General features: G+C 40.7%; 1 protein-coding gene and 1 pseudogene across 4 annotated transcripts in view; both read left to right on the forward strand.

Moving 5' to 3' along the window:
* Nucleotides 1-20,628, forward strand: part of ATRN (attractin) — a 175,890-nt gene that overhangs the window by 116,152 nt on the left and 39,110 nt on the right. The window lies entirely within an intron of this gene.
* LOC113605438 (brain protein I3 pseudogene) lies at nt 14,739-17,393 on the forward strand (annotated as a pseudogene).

Consider the following 20,628-nt stretch of genomic DNA (forward strand, 5'->3'; position numbering starts at 1 on the left):
CAACCTGCCCCTTTTCTCTGTTCCCAGGGGACCAGTGCACTCCCTCTTATCCAGGCTTGACCCATGGCCCCATTTATGCTCTTTATAATCATCTGCCACTATGTCTTTGAGGCCTTGCCTCAGTACTTTCTGCTTTAACCCCCTTCATTTTGGGTAAAGGTGTGGAGTTCCGGGAAGGGTGGACTTTTGTTTATTTGTTTAATTTAATTTATTTTTTATACAGCAGGTTCTTATTAGTTATCTATTTTATACATATTAGTGTATATATGTCAATCCCAATCTCCCAATTCATCCCACCACCACCACCACCCTTTTCCCCCCTTTGGTGTCCATACGTTTGTTCTCTACATCTGTGTCTAAGGGTGGACTTAGGAACGACTGGTTCACCTTTAGCCGTGGAAACGTGGTCACTAGACTGGGGCTCTGGCTGCTTGCCAACTTTCAGTAGTGTGATCAAGTGAAGCAAGTCACCACTGATCATTTGGGATGGGCTTGAAATCTTGTTCTGGTGGGTATGTGTTCATGCCTTGGGACTGTAACTAAAGAACAGTCAGTGACTCTTTTCCTTTCTGGAATGTGGAGGACAGGCTCTGTGTTGTATTTTTTTCTCACCACCCTCTTTTTCTATTTAGATGGTCCACAGATTTGTTTATCCTCTAATCTGCTTCTTCCTTTGTTCTTGCACACTCTCTGCTTCCCTTCCCAGCTAGCCTTCTTGTACGCATTGACCACACTCCCTGTTTGTTTCCTCTTATCCATTCACCCATCACCCCGCAACAGTCTACCTTCCTCCTTCACCACGTCCTGAAGCTGACTGCCACGGTGGACTCCAGTGACTGAATTCTTTAGTCCCCTTCTCCTTCTCATTGCATGATTTGAGTCAGCATCTTTCCTGCCTTCCTGGTCCTTTCCCTGATTCTCTGGCCTGTCTTTTTAAGGAATCTTCTTCCTTAAACACTGAGGTTGTCTGAGATTCAGGCCATGGTTCTCCTCTGTCTTTATCCCACTTGTAAGACTTATTGTACTACTTCTGTACTTTTGATTCTCAGTACTCTGTCTTCAGCCCTGCTTACACTTGAACTCCAGACCAGTGTTCTTAGTTGCTGCCTAGGCATCTCTACCTGGACATTCACAGGCTCCCTGTACTCAGGGAGTTAGTTATTCTTGTGATCTTAGCCCCAAACCCTCTGCTTCCTTTCTAGTGAATGGCACCACCATTTGTCCTATTGCATAAGCCAGGACCCTGGAAATTATTTGCATTCCTGGAATAAACCTGACTTGGCATGATATATGATTTTTTACTTTATCTGTTGCTGGACTCAGTTTCTAATATATTGGTTAGAATTTTGTATCTATCTCATGAGTGAGAAAGTCCGGTAATTTTCCTTTCCTGTCTTTGTTATGGTTTTTATATCAAAGTTAAACTAACCTTTATTTATAAATTGAGGAGTTATCTCTCTTTCTCACTTCTGAAAGACGTTATATAAGATTAGAATTATATGAATATATGAACCTTGCATACTTGATAGATCCCTGTTGTAAAATCATTTGATTCTGGTGTTTTATTTGTGGAGTTTTCTTTTCTTTTTTAATTGCTGATTCAACTTCTTTAATAGTTACGGGATGTTTTGGATATTCTCTCTCTGTTTGCATTACTTAAGATAATTTTTTCTAGATGTTAATTTATTTCATATGTTTTCAAATGCATTGACACAAAGTTGTTCACACTGTCCTCTTTTCTAATCTTGGCAGCATCTGTGCTTAAGTGTATTGAATCATATACTTAAAAATGGTTAAAATGGTAAATTTTATCTTAATATATATTTGCCCCAATTTTTTAAACTTTAAAAAAACAGACCAGAGGGCAAACAGCAAAAGCAAGAAGAACTACAATCCTGCAGCCTGTGGAACAAAAACCACATTCACAGAAAGATAGACAAGATGAAAAGGCAGAGGGCTATGTACCAGATGAAGGAACAAGATAAAACCCCAGAAAAACAACTAAATAAAATGGAGATAGGCAACCTTCAAGAAAATGAATTCAGAATAATGATAGTGAAGATGATCCAGGACCTCGGAAAAAGAATGGAGGCAAAGATCGAGAAGATGCAAGAAATGTTTAACAAAGACCTAAAAAAATTAAAGAACAAACAAACAGAGATGAACAATACAATAACTGAAATGAAAACTAGACTAGAAGGAATCAATAGCAGAATAACTGAGGCAGAAGAACAGATAAGTGACCTGGAAGACAGAATGGTGGAATTCACTGCTGCAGAACAAAATAAAGAAAAAAGAATGAAAAGGAATGAAGACAGCCTAAGAGACCTCTGGGACAACATTAAACTCAACAACATTCACATTATAGGGGTGCCAGAAGGAAAAGAGAGAGAGAAAGGACCAGAGAAAATATTTGAAGAGATTATAGTTGAAACCTTCCTTAACATGGGAAAGGAAATAGCCACCCAAGTCCAGGAAGCGCAACGAGTCCCATACAGGATAAACCCAAGGAGAAACACACTGAGGCACGTAGTAATCAAATTGACAAAAATTAAAGACAAAGAGAAATTATTGAAAGCAGCAAGGGAAAAACAACAAATAACATACAACGGAACTCCCATAAGATTAACAGCTGATTTCTCAGCAGAAACTCTACAAGCCAGAAGAGAGTGGCATATATACTTAAAGTGATGAAAGGGAAGAACCTACAACCAAGATTACTCTACCCAGCAAGGATCTCATTCAGATTCGATGGAGAAATCAAAAGCTTTAAAGACAAGCAAAAGCTAAGAGAATTCAGCACTACCAAACGAGCTCTACAACAAATGCTAAAGGAACTTCTCTAAGTGGGAAACACAAGAGAAGAAAAGGACCTACAAAAACAAACCCAACGCAATTAAGAAAATGGTAATAGGAACATACATATTGATAATTACCTTAAACGTGAATGGATTAGATGCTCCAACCAAAAGACACAGCCTTGCTGAATGGATACAAAAGCAAGACCCATATATATGCTGTCTACAAGAGACCCACTTCAGACCTAGGGACACATACAGACTGAAAGTGAGGGGATGGAAAAAGATATTCCATGCCAATGGAAATCAAAAGAAAGCTGGAGTAGCAATACTCATATCAGATAAAATAGACTTTAAATTAACGAATGTTACAAGACACAAGGAAGGACACTACATAATGATCAAGGGATCAATCCAAGAAGAAGATATAACAATTATAAATATATATGCACCTAGCATAGGAGCACCTCAATACATAAGGCAACTGCTAACAGCTGTAAAAGAGGAAATGGACAGTAACGCAATAATAGTGGGGGACTTTAACACCTCACTTACACAAATGGACAGATCATCCAAAATGAAAATAAATAAACAGAAGCTTTAAATGACACAATAGACCAGATAGATTTAATTGATATTTATAGGACATTCCATCCAAAAACAACAGATTACATTTTCTTCTCAAGTGCACACGGAACATTCTCCAGGGTAGATCATATCTTGGGTCACAAATCAAGCCTCAGTAAATTTAAGAAAATTGAAATCATATCAAGCATCTTTTCTGACCACAACACTATGAGATTAGAAATGAATTACAGGGGAAAAAAACGTAAAAAACACAAACACATGGAGGCTAAACACTACGTTACTAAATAACCACGAGATCACTGAAGAAATCAAACAGGAAGTCAAAAACTACCTAGAGACAAATGACAATGAAAGCACGACAATCCAAAACCTATGGGATGCAGCAAAAGCAGTTCTAAGAGGGAAGTTTATAGCTATACAAGCCAACCTCAAGAAACAAGAAAAATTTCAAATAAACAATCTAGCCTTACACCTAAAGGAACTAGAGAAAGAAGAACAAACAAAACCCAAAGTTAGCAGAAGGAAAGAAATCATAAAGATCAGAGCAGAAATAAATGAAATAGAAAGAAAGAAAACAATAGCAAAGATCAATAAAACTAAAAGCTGGTTCTTTGAGAAGATAAACAAAATTGATAAACCATTAGCAAGACTCATCAAGAAAAAGAGGGAGAGGACTCAGATCAGTAAAATTAGAAATGAAAAAGGAGAAGTTACAACAGACACGCAGAAATACAAAGCATCCTAAGAGACTACTGCCAGCAACTCTGTGCCAATAAAATGGACAACCTGGAATAAATAGACAAATTCTTAGAAAGGTATAACCTTCCAAGACTGAAGCAGGAAGAAATAGAAAATATGAACAGACCAATCACAAGTAATGAAATTGAAACTGTGATAAAAAATTTTCCAACAAACAGAAGTCCAGGACCGGATGGCTTCACAGGTGAATTCTATCAAACATTAAGAGAAGAGCTAAAACCCATCCTTCTCAAACTCTTCCAAAAAATTGCAGAGGAAGGAACACTCCCAAACTCATTCTATGAGGCCACCATCACCCTGATACCAAAACCAGACAAAGATACTACAAAAAGAGAAAATTACAGACCAATATCACTGATGAATATAGATGCAAAAATTCTCAACAAAATACTAGCAAACAGAATCCAACAACACATTAAAAGGATCATACACCATGACCAAGTGGGATTTATGCCAGGGATGCAAGGATTCTTCAATATATGCAAATCAATCAATGTGATACACCATATTAACAAATTGAAGAATAAAAACCTTACGATCATCTCAATAGATGCAGAAAAAGCTTTTGACAAAATTCAACACCGATATATGGTAAAAACTCTCCACAAAGTGGGCATAGAGGGAACCTACCTCAACATAGTAAAGGCCATATATGAAAAACCCACAGCAAACATCATTCTCAATGGTGAAAAACTGAAAGCATTTCCTCTAAGATCAGGAACAAGACAAGGATGTCCACTCTCACTGCTGTTATTCAACATAGTTTTGGAAGTCCTAGCCACGGCAATCAGAGAAGAAAAAGGAATACTAAATTGGAAAAGAAGAAGTAAAACTGTCACTGTTTGCATATGACATGATACTGTAAATAGAAAATCCTAAAGATGCCACCAGAAAACTACTAGAGGTAATCAATGAATTTGGTAAAGTTGCAGGATACAAAATTAATGCACAGAAATCTCTTGCATTCCTATACACTAATGAGAAAAATCTGAAAGAGAAATTAAGGAAACACTCCCATTTACCATTGCAACAAAAAGAATAAAATACCTAGGAATAAACCTACCTAGGGAGACAAAAGACCTGTATGCAGAAAACTGTAAGACACTGATGAAAGAAATTAAAAATGATACCAACAGATAGAGAGATATACCATGTTCTTGGATTGGAAGAATCAATATTGTGCAAATGACTATACTACTGAAAGCAATCTACAGATTCAATGCAATCCCTATCAAATTACCAGTGACATTTTTTATGGAACTAGAACAAAAAATCTTAAAATTTGTATGGAGACACAAAAGACCCAGAATACCCAAAGCAGTCTTGAGGGAAAAAAATGGAGCTGGAGGAATCAGACTCCCTGACTTCAGACTATAATACAAACCTACAGTAATCAAGACAATATGGTACTGGCACAAAAACAGAAACATAGATCAATGGAACAAGATCGAAAGCCCAGAGGTAAACCCACGCACCTATGGTCAACTAATCTATGACAAAGGAGGCAAGGATATACAATGGAGAAAAGACAGTCTCTTCAGTAAGTGGTGCTGGGAACACTGGACAGCTACATGTAAAAGAATGAAATTAGAACACTCCCTAACACCATACACAAAAATAAAACCAAAATGGATTAGAGACCTAAATGTAAGACCAGACACTATAAAACTCTTAGAGGAAAACATACGCAGAACACTCTTTGACATAAATCACAGCAAGATCTTTTTTGATCCACCTCCTAGAGTAATTGAAATAAAAACAAAAATAAACAAATGGGACCTAATGAAACTTAAAAGCTTTTGTACAGCAAAGGAAACCATAAACAAGACGAAAAGACAACCCTCAGAATGGGAGAAAATATTTGCAAACGAATCAACGGACAAAGGATTAATGTCCAAAATATATAAACAGCTCATGCAGCTCAATATTAAAAAAACAATCAACCCAATCCAAAAATGGGCAGAAGACCTAAATAGACATTTCTCCAAAGAAGACATACAGATGGCCAAGAAGCACATGAAAAGCTGCTCAGCATCACTAATTATTAGAGAAATGCAAATCAAAACTACCATGAGGTATCACCTCACACCAGTTAGAATGGGCATCATCCGAAAATCTACAAACAACAAATGCTGGAGAGGGTGTGCAGAAAAGGGAACCTCCTCTTGCACTGTTGGTGGGAATGTAAACTGATACAGCCACTATGGAGAACAGTATGGAGGTTCCTTAAAAAACTAAAAATAGAATTACCATATGATCCAGCAATCCCACTACTGGGCATATACCCAGAGAAAACCACAATTCAAAAAGACACATGCACCCCAATGTTCATTGCAGCACTATTTACAATAGCCAGGTCATGGAAGCAACCTAAATGCCCATTGACAGATGACTGGATAAAGAAGATGTGGTACATATATACAATGAAATATTACTCAGCCATTAAAAAAATGAAATTGGGTCATTTGTAGAGACGTGGATGGATCTAGAGACTGTCATACAGAGCGAAGTTAGTCAGAAAGAGAAAAACAAATATCGTATATTAATGCATATATGTGGAACCTAGAAAAACGGTACAGATGAACCGGTTTGCAGGGCAGAAATTGAGACACAGATGTAGAGAACAAACGTAAGGACACCAAGGGGGGAAAGCCGCGGGGTGGGGGGGTGATGAATTGGGCGATTGGGATTGACATGTATACACTGATGTGTATAAAATTGATGACTAATAAGAGCCTGCTGTATAAAAAAATAAATAAAATTTTTTGTAAAAAGCAAGGTTCTTTTTAGACAATGACAAGCTGATTCTAATATTTATATAAAATGCAAAGATTCTAGATTAGCTATAACAGTTTTGAAAAGAGGAATAAAGTGGGAAGAATCGCTATATGAAATATTAATAATACTTCCTATTTAGCTATGGTAATCAAGACATTGTGGTTATTGTTGGAGAGATAGACACATAGATCAATGGAACAGAATAAAGAACCCAGAAATAGAACCACATAAAAACATCCAACTGTTTTTTGACAGAGATGCAGTCAATTCAGTGGAAGAAGGATAGCCTTTTCAACAAATAATGCTATAACAATTGGACAACCATAGGCAAGTAAATGAACTTTGACCTAAACCTCACATCCTACACAAAAATTAATTCAATGTGGATCACAGGTTTAAATGTAAAATGCAAAACTAAAACTTTTAGGAAAAAAATAGGAGAAAATCTTCATATCCTCAAGCTAGGCAGAAGATTTTCAGATTTGACAACAAAAATATGACCTATCGAAAAAAATTAATAAATTACCCACATCAAAATCAAAAGCTTGGGGCATCCCTGGTGGTGCAGTGGTTGAGAGTCCGCCTGCCGATGCAGGGGACGCGGGTTCATGCCCCGGTCTGGGAAGGTCCCACATGCTGCGGAGCGGCTAGGCCCGTGAGCCATGGCCGCTGAGCCTGCGCGTCCGGAGCCTGTGCTCCGCAACAGGAGAGGCCACAACGGTGAGAGGCCCACGTACTGCAAAAAAAAAAAAAAAGCTTTTGCTCTGTGAAAGACACTGGTAAGAGGATGAAAAAAAACAAGCTATAAGGCTTCCCTGGTGATGCATTGGTTAAGAATCTGCCTGCTAATGCAGGGGACACAGGTTCGAGCCCTGGTCCAGGAAGATCCCGCATGCCGCGGAGCAGCTAAGCCCATGCACCACAACTACTGAACCTGCGCTCTAGAGCCTGTGAGCCACAACTACTGAGCCCACGTGTCACAGCTACTGAAGCCTGCGTGCCTAGAGCCCGTGCTCCACAACAAGAGAAGCCACTACAATGAGAAGCCCGCACACCGCAAGAGTAGCCCTTGCTCGCTGGAACTAGAGAAAGCCCGCGTGCAGCAGCAAAGACCCAGTGCAGCCGTAAATTAGTTAATTAATTAATTAATTTTAAAAAAAGAAAAAAACAAGATAAGCTATATACTGGGAGAAAATATTTGGAAAAATATTTCTGACAGAGGACTTGCATCTAGAATATAAAAAGAATTCTCAAAACTCAACATTAAAAAAATAAACAATCCAATTAGAAAATGGACAAAAGATATGAAGAGACATTTTATCGAAGAGGATATAAGTATGGCAGATAACCACATGAAAGATGTTCAGTATTAAAAGCCATTAAAAAAATGAAAACCACAATGAGAACATTGTATTCACAAGGTTTCATTGAGTTGGTCAATTTTTTAAACTGGTGAAAAATTGGAAATAACCTAAAATAAACTATTGTAAACATCTTCATTAAAAAAAAAACAAAACCCACAATCAGAGGGAATTCCTTGGTGGTCCAGTGGGTAGGACTCCACCCTTCCACTGCCGAGGGCCCCGGTTCAATCCCTGGTCAGGGAACTGAGATCCCACAAGCCACGAGGCATAGCCAAAAAAAAACCACCCCACAGTGAGAATGAGATATCACTACACACCTATCAAATGGCTAAAATTTAAAATAGTGATAACACCAAATGCTAGAGAGAATGCAGAGAAATTGGATCATGCATGCATTGCTGATAAGATGGCACAGCCAGTCTGGAAAATAGTTTGGCACTTACTATACTTAACGCAGCAATTGTATTCCTGGGCATTTATCCCAGAGAAATGAAAACTGATGTTCATACAAACACCTGTATACCAATGTTTATAGCACCTGTACAGCAGCAATATTTAGCTTCATTCATAATAGCCCCAACTGGAAACAACCCAAGTATTTCTCAACAGGTGAATGGTTAAACACACTGTGCTACATACATATCATGGAGTAATGCTCAGCAATAAGAAGAAACAAACTATTGATACAACTTGGATGCATCTGAGGAAGTTTTGCTGAGTGGAAAAAAAATCTTAGAAATGTACATGCTGCACGATTCCATTTATGTAACATTTGAAAATAAAAATTTTAGACCAAAAATAGATACAGACCTACTGAAGCTTCAACTTTCTCTGACTTCTTCTTGACCCTCTTTTCAAAGGGTTCATTAGATTAGGTCAGACTCACCCACTCTCAAGGGGAGGGGATTATACAGGATATGCACATCAATATAGTAGGAATCTTAGGAGCCATATTAGAATTTTCTCTGCCACTGGCTACATTTGGAGTGGGGCTAGCAGGGTTAGGTTGTTTCTCTAACCCCAGGGAATTTGAGCTCTAGGCTCTAGTCAGTACAATTTCAATTTGATAATGTCTGCTAACACTGCCAAGTTACAGATCACATACAATTGTAAAATATTTTATTTGGGTTCTAGTAAATATAATTTACTGACTTGTTTTAAGTTCAGGTTGTTTTCATACTGACATACCTTATTATATTCCAAATCCGATTGAACTTCAAGCTTTGTTTCTTATAGTTGAAAACTGATTAATATTTTTAAGATTCTTAGTGAAAACCTTGACTTATATTGCTGGTGTTTTTCCCATTTGGAAAGAGGGCTCTGTGCGTATAAACAGGCTTTTGTGCTGGAGATAGCGTTGCTGTTGCCAATTCTGACTTCCAGGTTTTTTTTTCCTCCCATTGCCCTGTTGCTCCCCACCCTCTGAAAGTCACTGAAATGGTCATTTCCTTCTGGAGGGATCTCTTCCCCACACTTACTTTTTTAAATACTTTTTTCAAGTTTAAGACTCAAAGAGATGATTTTCTACCTGATTTTTTGGTCCTCTTTACCTGGACTGGATCACTCACTTGAATAAGATCCACTTATGAAAGCTGCATTCAGGAGCACTTTCGAAAATAAATGATAGCATGCTCACCATTTAGTTTGCCAGGCTTCCCTTGAAAAAACAGGTAAGTTCTGTTGAAAATATGTCTTTTTGCTCATTGTTACAAATAGCTGCAGTATTCACGAACAATGTGACTGGACCCTTGGCATCATGTATTCTTGGTGTCTTCTCAAAAGAACCTGATCAATGCTGGTTCTCTCTATACTTGGGACTGTATCTGGGTGTGTGCTGTGTGGCAGGCTGAGCTTGCATCTTCCTGGGCAGATGTGGGTATGTTCTCAACAGAGGGGGCTGTACCTTTCTGTATTGCTTTATATTCCTCAGAGCCTTAGTCTTTCTAGGTGTAGTTAGCTTTTAAATACACACTTAGAGACCATATAGATTTAGTTAAAATGTAGAGACTTATTTAAGGAAGAGAATAGGAAAATGTCTAAATGGTTCAATGTAGGTCATGCAGTTAAATTTCAGTACGGCTTTCAATGCAGACAAAAGCCTTTTTTGTCTTTGATTCTCATTTTTTAAAGCAAAATAACTGAGGCAATTTAATTCTCTACTCAGAAATTCATGTAAATATTAGTGTTTTAAAAATGGTAATGGTAAACTCAAGTTCTTTCACTCTGAACTGACCCCAGGATTCTTTTCCATAATTAGGAACAGATCAAAACCTACAACTGCTAACTGAGGGAGTTTGCAACTAACTATAAAAATCTTTGTAGATTCAGTTTAAAATTGTAAAAAACCACCCAGACTGAAAAGGCCTGTGTGTCAGAGGGTGGTGGGTGTGTTGGGTCAGTTGTGCCTGGTTTCTGGTTGGTTGCTCTTGTGGGTGAGTGCCCCTTGCTCAGCCTCTGCTTTCAAAACGTGATTCTAGATGTTCCCCCGAGTCAGCAGGACTCACCTGGCTTCAGCCATGGTTATAGTTTGGGAGGGTAGGTATTCAAAATAGAGAATGCACAGGTAGACATTGTGTGTGAGGTGGGAAGATGGGTGGTGGCGCTGGGATTCTGGCTTGTTACAAGCTCTGCAACAGAGGTGGTTATTGTAATGTAGAGCTAATATTAAAGTCCTCTCCATGCTGGGTGTTTCATTTGCTCGTTTATGTGAGAGGCTAGTGTTCACAAGTAAAGGCAACACAGAATTTATATTGAGAACTGGGCATTCATTTAGATGTCAGAGTTATGTTTATGGATGCTAATAGGATTGCATTACTAAGCAAAGGATGTATGAAACTTTTGTTTGTTTTCACTCAGATGTACTTTTTCTAGTAACAGCTTTATTGAGATATAAGTCACATACCATACAATTCACCCATTTAAAGTGTACAATTCAGTGGTTTTTAATATATTCACAGAATATTTTAGAATGTTTTCATCACCCCCAAAATAAACCCCATATCCAGATGCAGTCCCTTCTCATTTCTTCCTTCCTCTAGCCCCTGGCAACCACCAGTCTACTTTCTTTCTCTATGGATTTGCCTATTTGGGGCATTTTATATAAATTGAATCATGTAATAGGTGGTCCTTTGTGACTGGCTTCTTTGACTTAGCATAGTGTTTTCAAGGTGCAACCATATGTAGTATGTTTCAGTACTTCATTCCTTTTTAAGACTGAATAATAGTCTATTGTATGGATAAACCACATTTTGTTTATCCATTCATCTGTTAATGGATACTTGGGTTGTTTTCACTCTTTAGCTGTTCTGAATAGTCAGATATACTTCTAAAGTTTATATTTATTTTATGATAGTAATGTATACACATAGCTTCTGGTATTAGATGTCTGTACCTTAAGGATTTAAAAAATTATAAAGCCACGAAATACATTTAGAGCTAAACTTAAAGTATAAATCTGGACTCCCCTGGCAGTCCAGGGGTTAAGACTCTACGCTCCCAACACAGGGGGTGCAGGTTCGATCCCTGGTCGGGGAACTAAGATCCTGCATGCCTCACGGTGCAGCCAAAAAAAAATAACTAAAATAAAGTATAAATCTCTCTTAGTTTCAGATGGCATTTAAATTTCCTGTACAACCTCATGGTTTTCATCATGATCATTATTTATTATTCCATCTTCTGAAAAGTCTCCTCTCTTCTACTTTTCAGCTGTGGCTTTGATGTTTCTTCTCAGTTCAGTGCCATTGTTCCCTTGGGTTTCCTCTGGGCCCTTTTCCCTGGATAGTCCCATCCACACCATCTATGAACCCCACCTATGGCTGGGATGGGCAAATCTTTCTCTAGTAGAACTCTCTCCTGTGATCTCCATAGCTAGGACCCACTAGACTTCCTTTAACATTCACTCACTTAGCTGACTGTCTGACACAGAGAGGCAGCCATGAGGGGACAGCAGGAGCCATGCCAGATACTGGGAGATGCCCCCGTGCTCGTGGACACCCTGGGAGGAGAAGGGAGTGCCCTGTGGTGCCTGAGTCTGCACGAGCTGGGGCAACACCAGAGCTGAGCCCTAAGAAACATGAGTTCAGTGTTCTGGGTGGGGAAGGGGCATGTCCAGTCACTTTCCAGAACTACTAGGAGTTTAGCTGAGCTGAAGTGCCTGTTCTGTGAGTAAGGAGCTGGAGAGCAGGGCAGACCAAAGCTGTCATGAAGAGACTGGGGCTTCAGCTGAGGAATTTACACTGTAGCCTGAAAACCACTGGGAGTTATTGAAATGCTTTAAGCCAAGAAGTGACCAAGATCAGTGTTTTAGAAAGATGCCTCTGGCAGCAGTTACGAAAATGGATTGGAAGGACCAGGGCTGGGTTGGGGAGTCTTATTTTGAAACCCAGGGGAGAGGTCCCTCTGATGACCCTTCGGCATATCCCATAGCAGCTTCTTTTCCTCGTCTGTGCCTCTGCAGTCATAGACATGTCTGGTTTTTCACTCTACAAAGATTTCCTTAAGGGCAAGAGCTTTTTTATATTTCTGTGTCCTCTGTGTCATAGCATAGTGTTAATCAACTGTAGACACTCCATAAATGTGCACTAGATGAACGCATAGTTGTAGATGAGAGCTTTATTCTCGGTATTAGAACTTTGGGTTTTTTGGCAACTTTTGTAACATTTATATAGGTAATGGCAGCTTTTTTCTGATATTGTAAGCATGATTGTTGACCAGTGCTGAAGAGCCAGCAGGGGTTAGAGACCAAGAATTTATTGTCCCAGTCTACATAGTGTGGTGTTAGAAGATTGAATTGTTCTAGGTTGGAATCTTGTCAAACTCTCAAAAGAGTTGAGAAGTAGAAGAAAAGGGAAGGATAAGGACACAAACATCCCTAATTTTACAAAGAGGGTGGTTAAGGAATACTGGCTATATTGAAATACTTAAGAATGAAATGATAGGAAGTCTGGGATTTGCTTCAAAATAATATGATCACGGGGAAATGGGTAGAGTATGGATGGATAAAATAAGATTGGCCGTGAGCTGTAATTATTAAAGCTGGGTGATAAACACATGGGGTTCATTATACTATTCTCTCTACTTGTTAAAAAGTTTAATATTTTCCACAATAAAAAAAATTTTTTAGGGATAATACAGATGATTGAACAAGAAATAAAGGTCCAAATATATTATTTAACCTCCCAAAACTAGCTGCAAGAATATGCCTCAGCTGGGCCTGCAGCCTAGGCCAGCTGGGACATATCTCAGAACTGACATTCTGTTCTCCTTTGCAGGAAGCACACAGCACTGTACTAGAGTTTTACCAGTTATTAGCCACTGTCGGGCAGTTTTAGAAAAATCAGAGGGCAGGAGAAAAACCTCCTCTCCCTCAGCCCAGCATGCTTCACCCTGGTGAAAATGGCAAAGGGAGCTTCCCTGAAAACTACTGACTTCTCCTCCCCACCCCACAAGCAAGGGTGCATCAGAGGCCTGAGGGCTTCTCCCCATGGGCCTGTGAGGTTTGGGAAGCTGCTTTCCAGTTGGCATAGCTATATTGTCTTCTGCTCCTACAGCCCTTTGTGGGTGCAAGGCACATCCTCTCCCTGAATCCAAGGGTATTATATCCAGTTCCTGTCTGTTTTGGCATCTTTCCATCACCATCACCCTCAGGATAACAACATAGAAATTATAAATTATAACAGAGGCAGTAAAAATAGTGATATAATTCTACTGGGGGATTGGGGGGTGGGGGGGTGATGGCCTAAATCACCTTCTAATCTAGTAGGAAGTTAGTAAGTGATGTCTAAAATAACTAGATCAAGAAGTAACAAAAAACAAAATGAAACAAAACAAAAGCCAACTTATTAGTGATAAAAAGGTAACCCCCCAGAAGAACTGAACAGAAATCTAATTAAAGGTGAGGGCCTCTGGAGAGAAGCCTTAAGAAGAAGAAGGGAGACTTCCCTGTTGGTACAGTAGTTAAGAATCTGCCTGCCACTGCAGGGGACACGGGTTTGAGCCCTGGTCCGGGAAGATCCCACATGCTGCGGAGCAGCTAAGCTCGTGCTCCATGACTACTGATCCTGCACTCTAGAGCCCGTGAGCCACACTACTGAGCCCACATGCCACAACTATTGAAGCCTGCGCGCCTAGAGCCCATGCCCCGCAATAAGAGAAGCCACCGTAATGAGAAGCTCGCGCACTGCAACGAAGAGTAGCCCTTACTCACCACAACTAGAGAAAGCCTGTGCGCAGCAACGAAGACCCAACGCAGCCATAAATAAATTAATTAAAAAGAAAAAGAGGGGCTTCCCTGCTGGTGCAGTGGTTGGGAGTCCGCCTGCCGATGCAGGGGACACGGGTTCGTGCTCCGGTCCGGGAGGATCCCACATGCTGCGGAGCGGCTGTGCCCGTGAGCCATGGCTGCTGGGCCTGCACATCCGGAGCCTGTGCTCCACAACGGGAGAGGCCACAACAGTGAGAGGCCTGCGTACCGCAAAAAAAAAAAGAAAGAAAAAGAGGAGGGGGTGGGGAGGAATCATTGATTGTTGATATTTCAGCCAGGTATATGTAGTTCTTAATGGTTTTTAAATTATTGATGAACATGATAGAATGAAATAGGGATTCTGGAGAGTGGTGAAAATGAATGGCTGGAAGGAAATTTGAGGAAGAGAGCCCAGAGGTTGACAGTGGACAGATGGTGAGTGTTAGCTTACATGTCAGGAATGAGCGGGTTGGTAGTGTTACCCAGTCTTGAGGCTCTGACCAGAGCTTGGGTATATAGTTTCTGTGCCTGCACAAACCAGCATTAGGTGGGTGGTGTGTGAGGCTAGGTGATGGTCACTGGGATCCAGTCCAGGGCCTATGGTCTCAACATAGAGTTCCATATAGAACTTAGGTTTAGAAAAAAAAAAAAAAAGAAAGTGGTTTTGTGTCACGGCAAAACTCACGGCAGTAGCAGCACTAGACTCAAGTTAGGATATGCTCAGCCAGTAGTTATAGAATCTTCCATCCTTGGCACAGCTGAGGCCTAGACTGGAAAGCTGTTTGTAAACAGGCCTAAGTTCTTATGGGAGGAATCAGTCCTCTCCTGGCCTTGCAGTGTTCAGAGTTACGTGGCAAGATTGGCAAGGAGCCAGGAGCCAGAGGGCAGCCATGACCACTTATAAGCCCTCTCTGGTCCTAATGTCAGGTCTTCGGCATCTGCAGAGCCTGACCTCTTGGGGAGAGTTGAGGAGCAGATGGGCCATAGTCGGGAAGGGCTCCCTGGCCAGGTGGAGCTGAGCCCTGGTGGAGCTGCTGGCCTCAGGCGGCCAAGGGAGCAGCCCACAGAGGTTCTGCCATGTGCATATAGACCTTGGGTTTTCTTAAAGCCTGACGAGTGCTGCCTTGAAGCTAGAAAACTTCACCTCACGGGGCAGCCAGCTATCCTTTCCCATCCTCTCCCTGACTTAAATGCTTGTAACAGTGAAGATAGTTCTTGGTGGAGAAGATAAAGGCAAATTAGAGGTTCTCCTTTTTCAAACCTTCTATATTAAACAGTGATCTTTCCCTATTCATTCATTCATTCATTTGTAACTGCTTTGTGGATTGTACGTATAGATGCAAAACACCAGTGTTAAAAAAATTGTTTTGTGGCAGTTGAGCATGATAAGTGTCATATTCACTTATTTTTACAGTAAGCTTGGGCTCAGCCTATACCCAACATAGTTGATGAAATTCATTCTCAGCCTGTATCCACAGAGCCCCATCCCCTTCCCTCAGAGACATGCAGAAATCTCTGAGTCCAGAGATTTTCATTCACTGACTGCTACTCCTGGTGCCCTGGCCCATGGCCATGAGGTTTGAAGGCAGCTGTCCTCACTCCCATATGTGACAGGCTTGGGTGCAGAATAATCGCTGGTGCTTCAGAGCCTCACCAAGGCCTACCGTGCAGTTACTCCTTATTTCTCTGTACTTTCAAAACTCTAAAACATCCTCTCCATTTCCTTCATTTCCTTCCATTTCCTGGTTTTGAGGTTTGGGCCAGGCCATCTTCCTCTACCCCCACTTCCTCACCCCACACCCACCCCTGGGGAAGATCCGCTGCCGGGCGTCTGGGAGTCCCCGTGAGTCCGAGCTGGAGCCGAGTCCGAAAGGGAGCGGGGGCGCTAGCGGGAACCAGGCTGGGCGCAGTGGGCGCCGCCCGCCATGAACCACAAGCCCCTGCTGCAGGAGCAGCCTCCCGCCTACAACCTGTAGGGTGACCAGGGCTACTTTGTGCGTAGCCCACACCACTACGGCGCCCTCCCAGCCACCGCCCTACCCCTACCTCCTCACAGGGCTACCCATCCACCACCCCAGGGTCTGCAACATCCACAGTCGGAATGTCACCCGGCACCCTGCCACTTCCATCGTTGTCGTTGGAGGCTGCCCTGTCTGCAGGCTCGGGGTTCTGGAGGGCTCCTTCACCTTCCTGGGCATCTTCTTGTCCATCGTTTTGATCCCCTTTGGGTTCATCTGCTGTTTTGCCTTGAGGAAGCAAAGATGCCCCATCTGTGGAGCAAACTTTATTTAAAGGAAACAACACACCTGGCTTTCCCACACCCAGTTATATTTTCCTAATTACACCCACCCCAGTGCCCAGGACGTAAGGCAAGGCTTCCCATCCTGTGTAAGGTAGCAAGAACCAAACAGGGAACCAGAAGAATTCCAGGGCCACCTTTTCATCGAATGGTACTGAGTGATCATTTGTCACCGTCAGTCGGAGTTTCACAGTAGCAGAGGGGTGTTCTCCACTGGGAGGGTAGAAAAGAAATGTTGGCAGAAATACTCCAAGACAGGGATTTGATTTGAAAAGAGCTTGTAACTACTGCTCTTGCTCTGTAAAATTGTATAGCTAATATAAACTCCAGACATTTTCTGAAGGAAGAAAAAAGAACCTTTGCTTCTCTTTGAAACCTTGTAACTTTGGAGACTTACATGAGAAACATTCAACAAAAGAAAAACACTTTTAGAGTAATGTGAGTCTTGGGGACCAGCCACACTGGCAGCAAGTTTATATAGGTTCTTTTTTAATACATTTATTTATTTATTTATATCTTATTTTTTGGCTGCGTTGAGTCTTCATTGCTGCACACGGGCCTTCTCTAGCAGCGGCGAGCGGGAGCTTCTCATTGCGGTGGCTTCTCATTGCAGAGCATGGGCTCTAGGCTTCAGTAGTTGTGGAACACGGGCTCAGTAATTGTGGCTCATGGGCTTAGCTGCTCCGCAACACATGGGATCTTCCTGGACCAGAGCTTGAACCCGTGTCCCCTGCATTGGCAGGCAGATTCTTAACCACTGCGACACCAGGGAAGCCCTATATAGGTTCTTTATGATTTTAACTTGGACGTGAATGTGGTGTGGCTCTACTTTAGCAAAAAATCAGGCTAATGGTTGGGATCCCATATGCCCTTAGGAGTGTTATGTGGCACAGGGCACACAGACACCGGATGGGTCTCCAGAAGGTGCAATTAGCATCCAAATTTTTTGGCACCCTACAGTCAGTATAAAATCACCTCGTGGATTTCGTTAAAACACTGAAGACATACTAATGTTTTGTTTTTAATTTTTATTTTTTTTACATCTTTATTGGAGTATAATTGCTTTACAATGGTGTGCTAGTTTCTGCTTTATAACAAAGTGAATCAGTTAAACATATACATATGTTCCCACATCTCTTCCCACTTGCATCTCCCTCCCTCCCACCCTCCCTATCCCACCCCTCTAGGTGGTCACAGTGCACTGAGCTGATCTCCCTGTGCTATGCTGCTGCTTCCCACTAGCTGTCTATTTTACGTTTGGTAGTGTATATATATCCATGCCACTCTCTCACTTTGTCACAGCTTACCCTTCCCCCTCCCCATATCCTCAAGTCCATTCTCTAGTTGGTCTGTGTCTTTATTCCTGTCTTACCCCTAGGTTCTTCATGACATTTTTTTTTCTTAGATTCCATATATATGTGTTAGCATACGGTATTTGTCTTTCTCTTTCTGACTTACTTCACTCTGTATGACAGACTCTAGGTCCATCCACCTCACTACAAATAACTCAATTTCGTTGCTTTTTATGGCTGAGTAATATAACATTGTATATATGTGCCACATCTTTTTTATCCATTCATCCGACGATGGACACTTAGGTTGTTTCCATCTCCTGGCTATTGTAAATAGAGGTGCAATGAATATTTTGGTACAGGACTCTTTTTGAATTATGGTTTTCTCAGGGTATATGCCCAGTAGTGGGATTGCTGGGTCATATGGTAGTTCTATTTGTAGTTTTTTAAGAAACATCCATACTGTTCTCCACAGTGGCTGTATCAATTTACATTCCCACCAACAGTGCAAGAGGGTTCCCTTTTCTCCACACCCTCTCCAGCATTTACTGTTTCTAGATATTTTGATGATGGCCATTCTGACTGGTGTGAGATGATATCTCATTGTATGTTTGATTTGCATTTCTCTAGTGATTAATGATGTTGAGCATTCTTTCATGTGTTTGTTGGCAGTCTGTATATCTTCTTTGGAGAAATGTCGATTAATGTCTTCTGCCCATTTTTGGATTGGGTTGTTTGTTTTTTTTGTTATTGAGCTGCATGAGCTGCTTGTAAGTTTTGGAGATTAATCCTTTGTCAGTTGCTTCATTCGCAAACATTTTCTTCCATTCTGAGGGTTGTCTTTTGGTCTTGTTGATGGTTTCCTTTGCTGTGCAAAAGCTCTGAAGTTTCATTAGGTCCCATTTGTTTATTTTTGTTTTTATTTCCATTTCTCTGGGAGGTGGGTCAAAAAGGATCTTGCTGTGATTTATGTCATAGAGTGTTCTGCCTATATTTTCCTCTAAGAGTTTGATAGTTTCTGGCCTTACATTTAGGTCTTTAATCCATTTTGAGCTTATTTTTGTGTATGGTGTTAGGGAGTGATCTAATCTCATACTTTTACATGTACCTATCCAGTTTTCCCAGCACCACTTATTGAAGAGGCTGTCCTTTCTCCACTGTACATTCCTGCCTCCTTTATCAAAGATAAGGTGACCATATGTGCGTGGGTTTATCTCTGGGCTTTCTGTCCTGTTCCATTGATCTGTATTTCTGTTTTTGTGCCAGTACCATACTGTCTTGATTACTGTAGCTTTGTAGTATACTCTGAAGCCAGGGAGCCTGATTCCTCCAGCTCCGTTTTTTGTTCTCAAGATTGCTTTAGCTATTCGGGGTCTTTTGTGTTTCCATACAGATTGTGAAATTTTTTGTTCTAGTTCTGTGAAAAATGCCACTGGTAGTTCGAAAGGGATTGCATTGAATCTGTAGACTGCTTTGGGTAGTAGAGTCATTTTCACAATGTTGATTCTTCCAATCCAAGAACATGGTATATTTCTCCATCTATTTGTATCATCTTTAATTTCTTTCATCAGTGTCTTATAATTTTCTGCATACAGGTCTTTTGTCTCCTTAGGTAGGTTTATTCCTAGATATTTTATTCTTTTGGTTGCAATGGTAAATGGTAGTGTTTTCTTGATTTCACTTTCAGATTTTTCATCATTAGTATATAGGAATGCCAGAGATTTCTGTGCATTAATTTTGTATCCTGCCACTTTACCAAATTCATTGATTAGCTCTAGTAGTTTTCTAGTAGCATCTTTAGGATTCTCTGTGTATAGTATCATGTTATCTGCAGACAGTGACAGGTTTACTTCTTCTTTTCCGATTTGGATTCCTTTTATTTCCTTTTCTTCTCTGATTGCTATGGCTAAAATTTCCAAAACTATGTTGAATAAGAGTGGTGAGAGTGGACAGCCTTGTCTTGTTCCTGATCTTAGTGGAAATGCTTTCAGTTTTTCACCATTGAGGACAGTGTTGGCTGTGGGTTTGTCATATATGGCCTTTATTATATTGAGGAAAGTTCCTCTATGCCTACTTTCTGCAGGGTTTTTTATCATAAATGGGTGTTGAATTTTGTCGAAAGTGTTCTCTGCATCTATTGAGGTGATCATATGGTTTTTCTCCTTCAATTTGTTGATATGGTGTTGATTGATTTGCGTATATTGAAGAATGCTTGCATTCCTGGAATAAACCCCACTTGATCATGGTGTATGATCCTTTTAATGGGCTGTTGGATTCTGTTTGCTAATATTTTGTTGAGGATTTTTGCATCTATGTTCATCAGTGATATTGGCCTATAGTTTTCTTTCTTTGTGACATCCTTGTCTGGTTTTGGTATCAAGGTGATGGTGGCCTTGTAGAATGAGTTTGGGAGTGTTCCTCCCTGTGCTATATTTTGGAAGAGTTTGAGAAGGATAGGTGTTAGCTCTTCTCTAAATGTTTGATAGAATTTGCCTGTGAAGCCATCTGG

The sequence above is a fragment of the Aethalodelphis obliquidens genome, unplaced genomic scaffold (assembly GCF_003676395.1).
Source record: "Aethalodelphis obliquidens isolate GAN/ISIS:26980383/991018 unplaced genomic scaffold, ASM367639v1 scaffold42, whole genome shotgun sequence".
Taxonomy (NCBI): domain Eukaryota; kingdom Metazoa; phylum Chordata; class Mammalia; order Artiodactyla; family Delphinidae; genus Aethalodelphis; species Aethalodelphis obliquidens.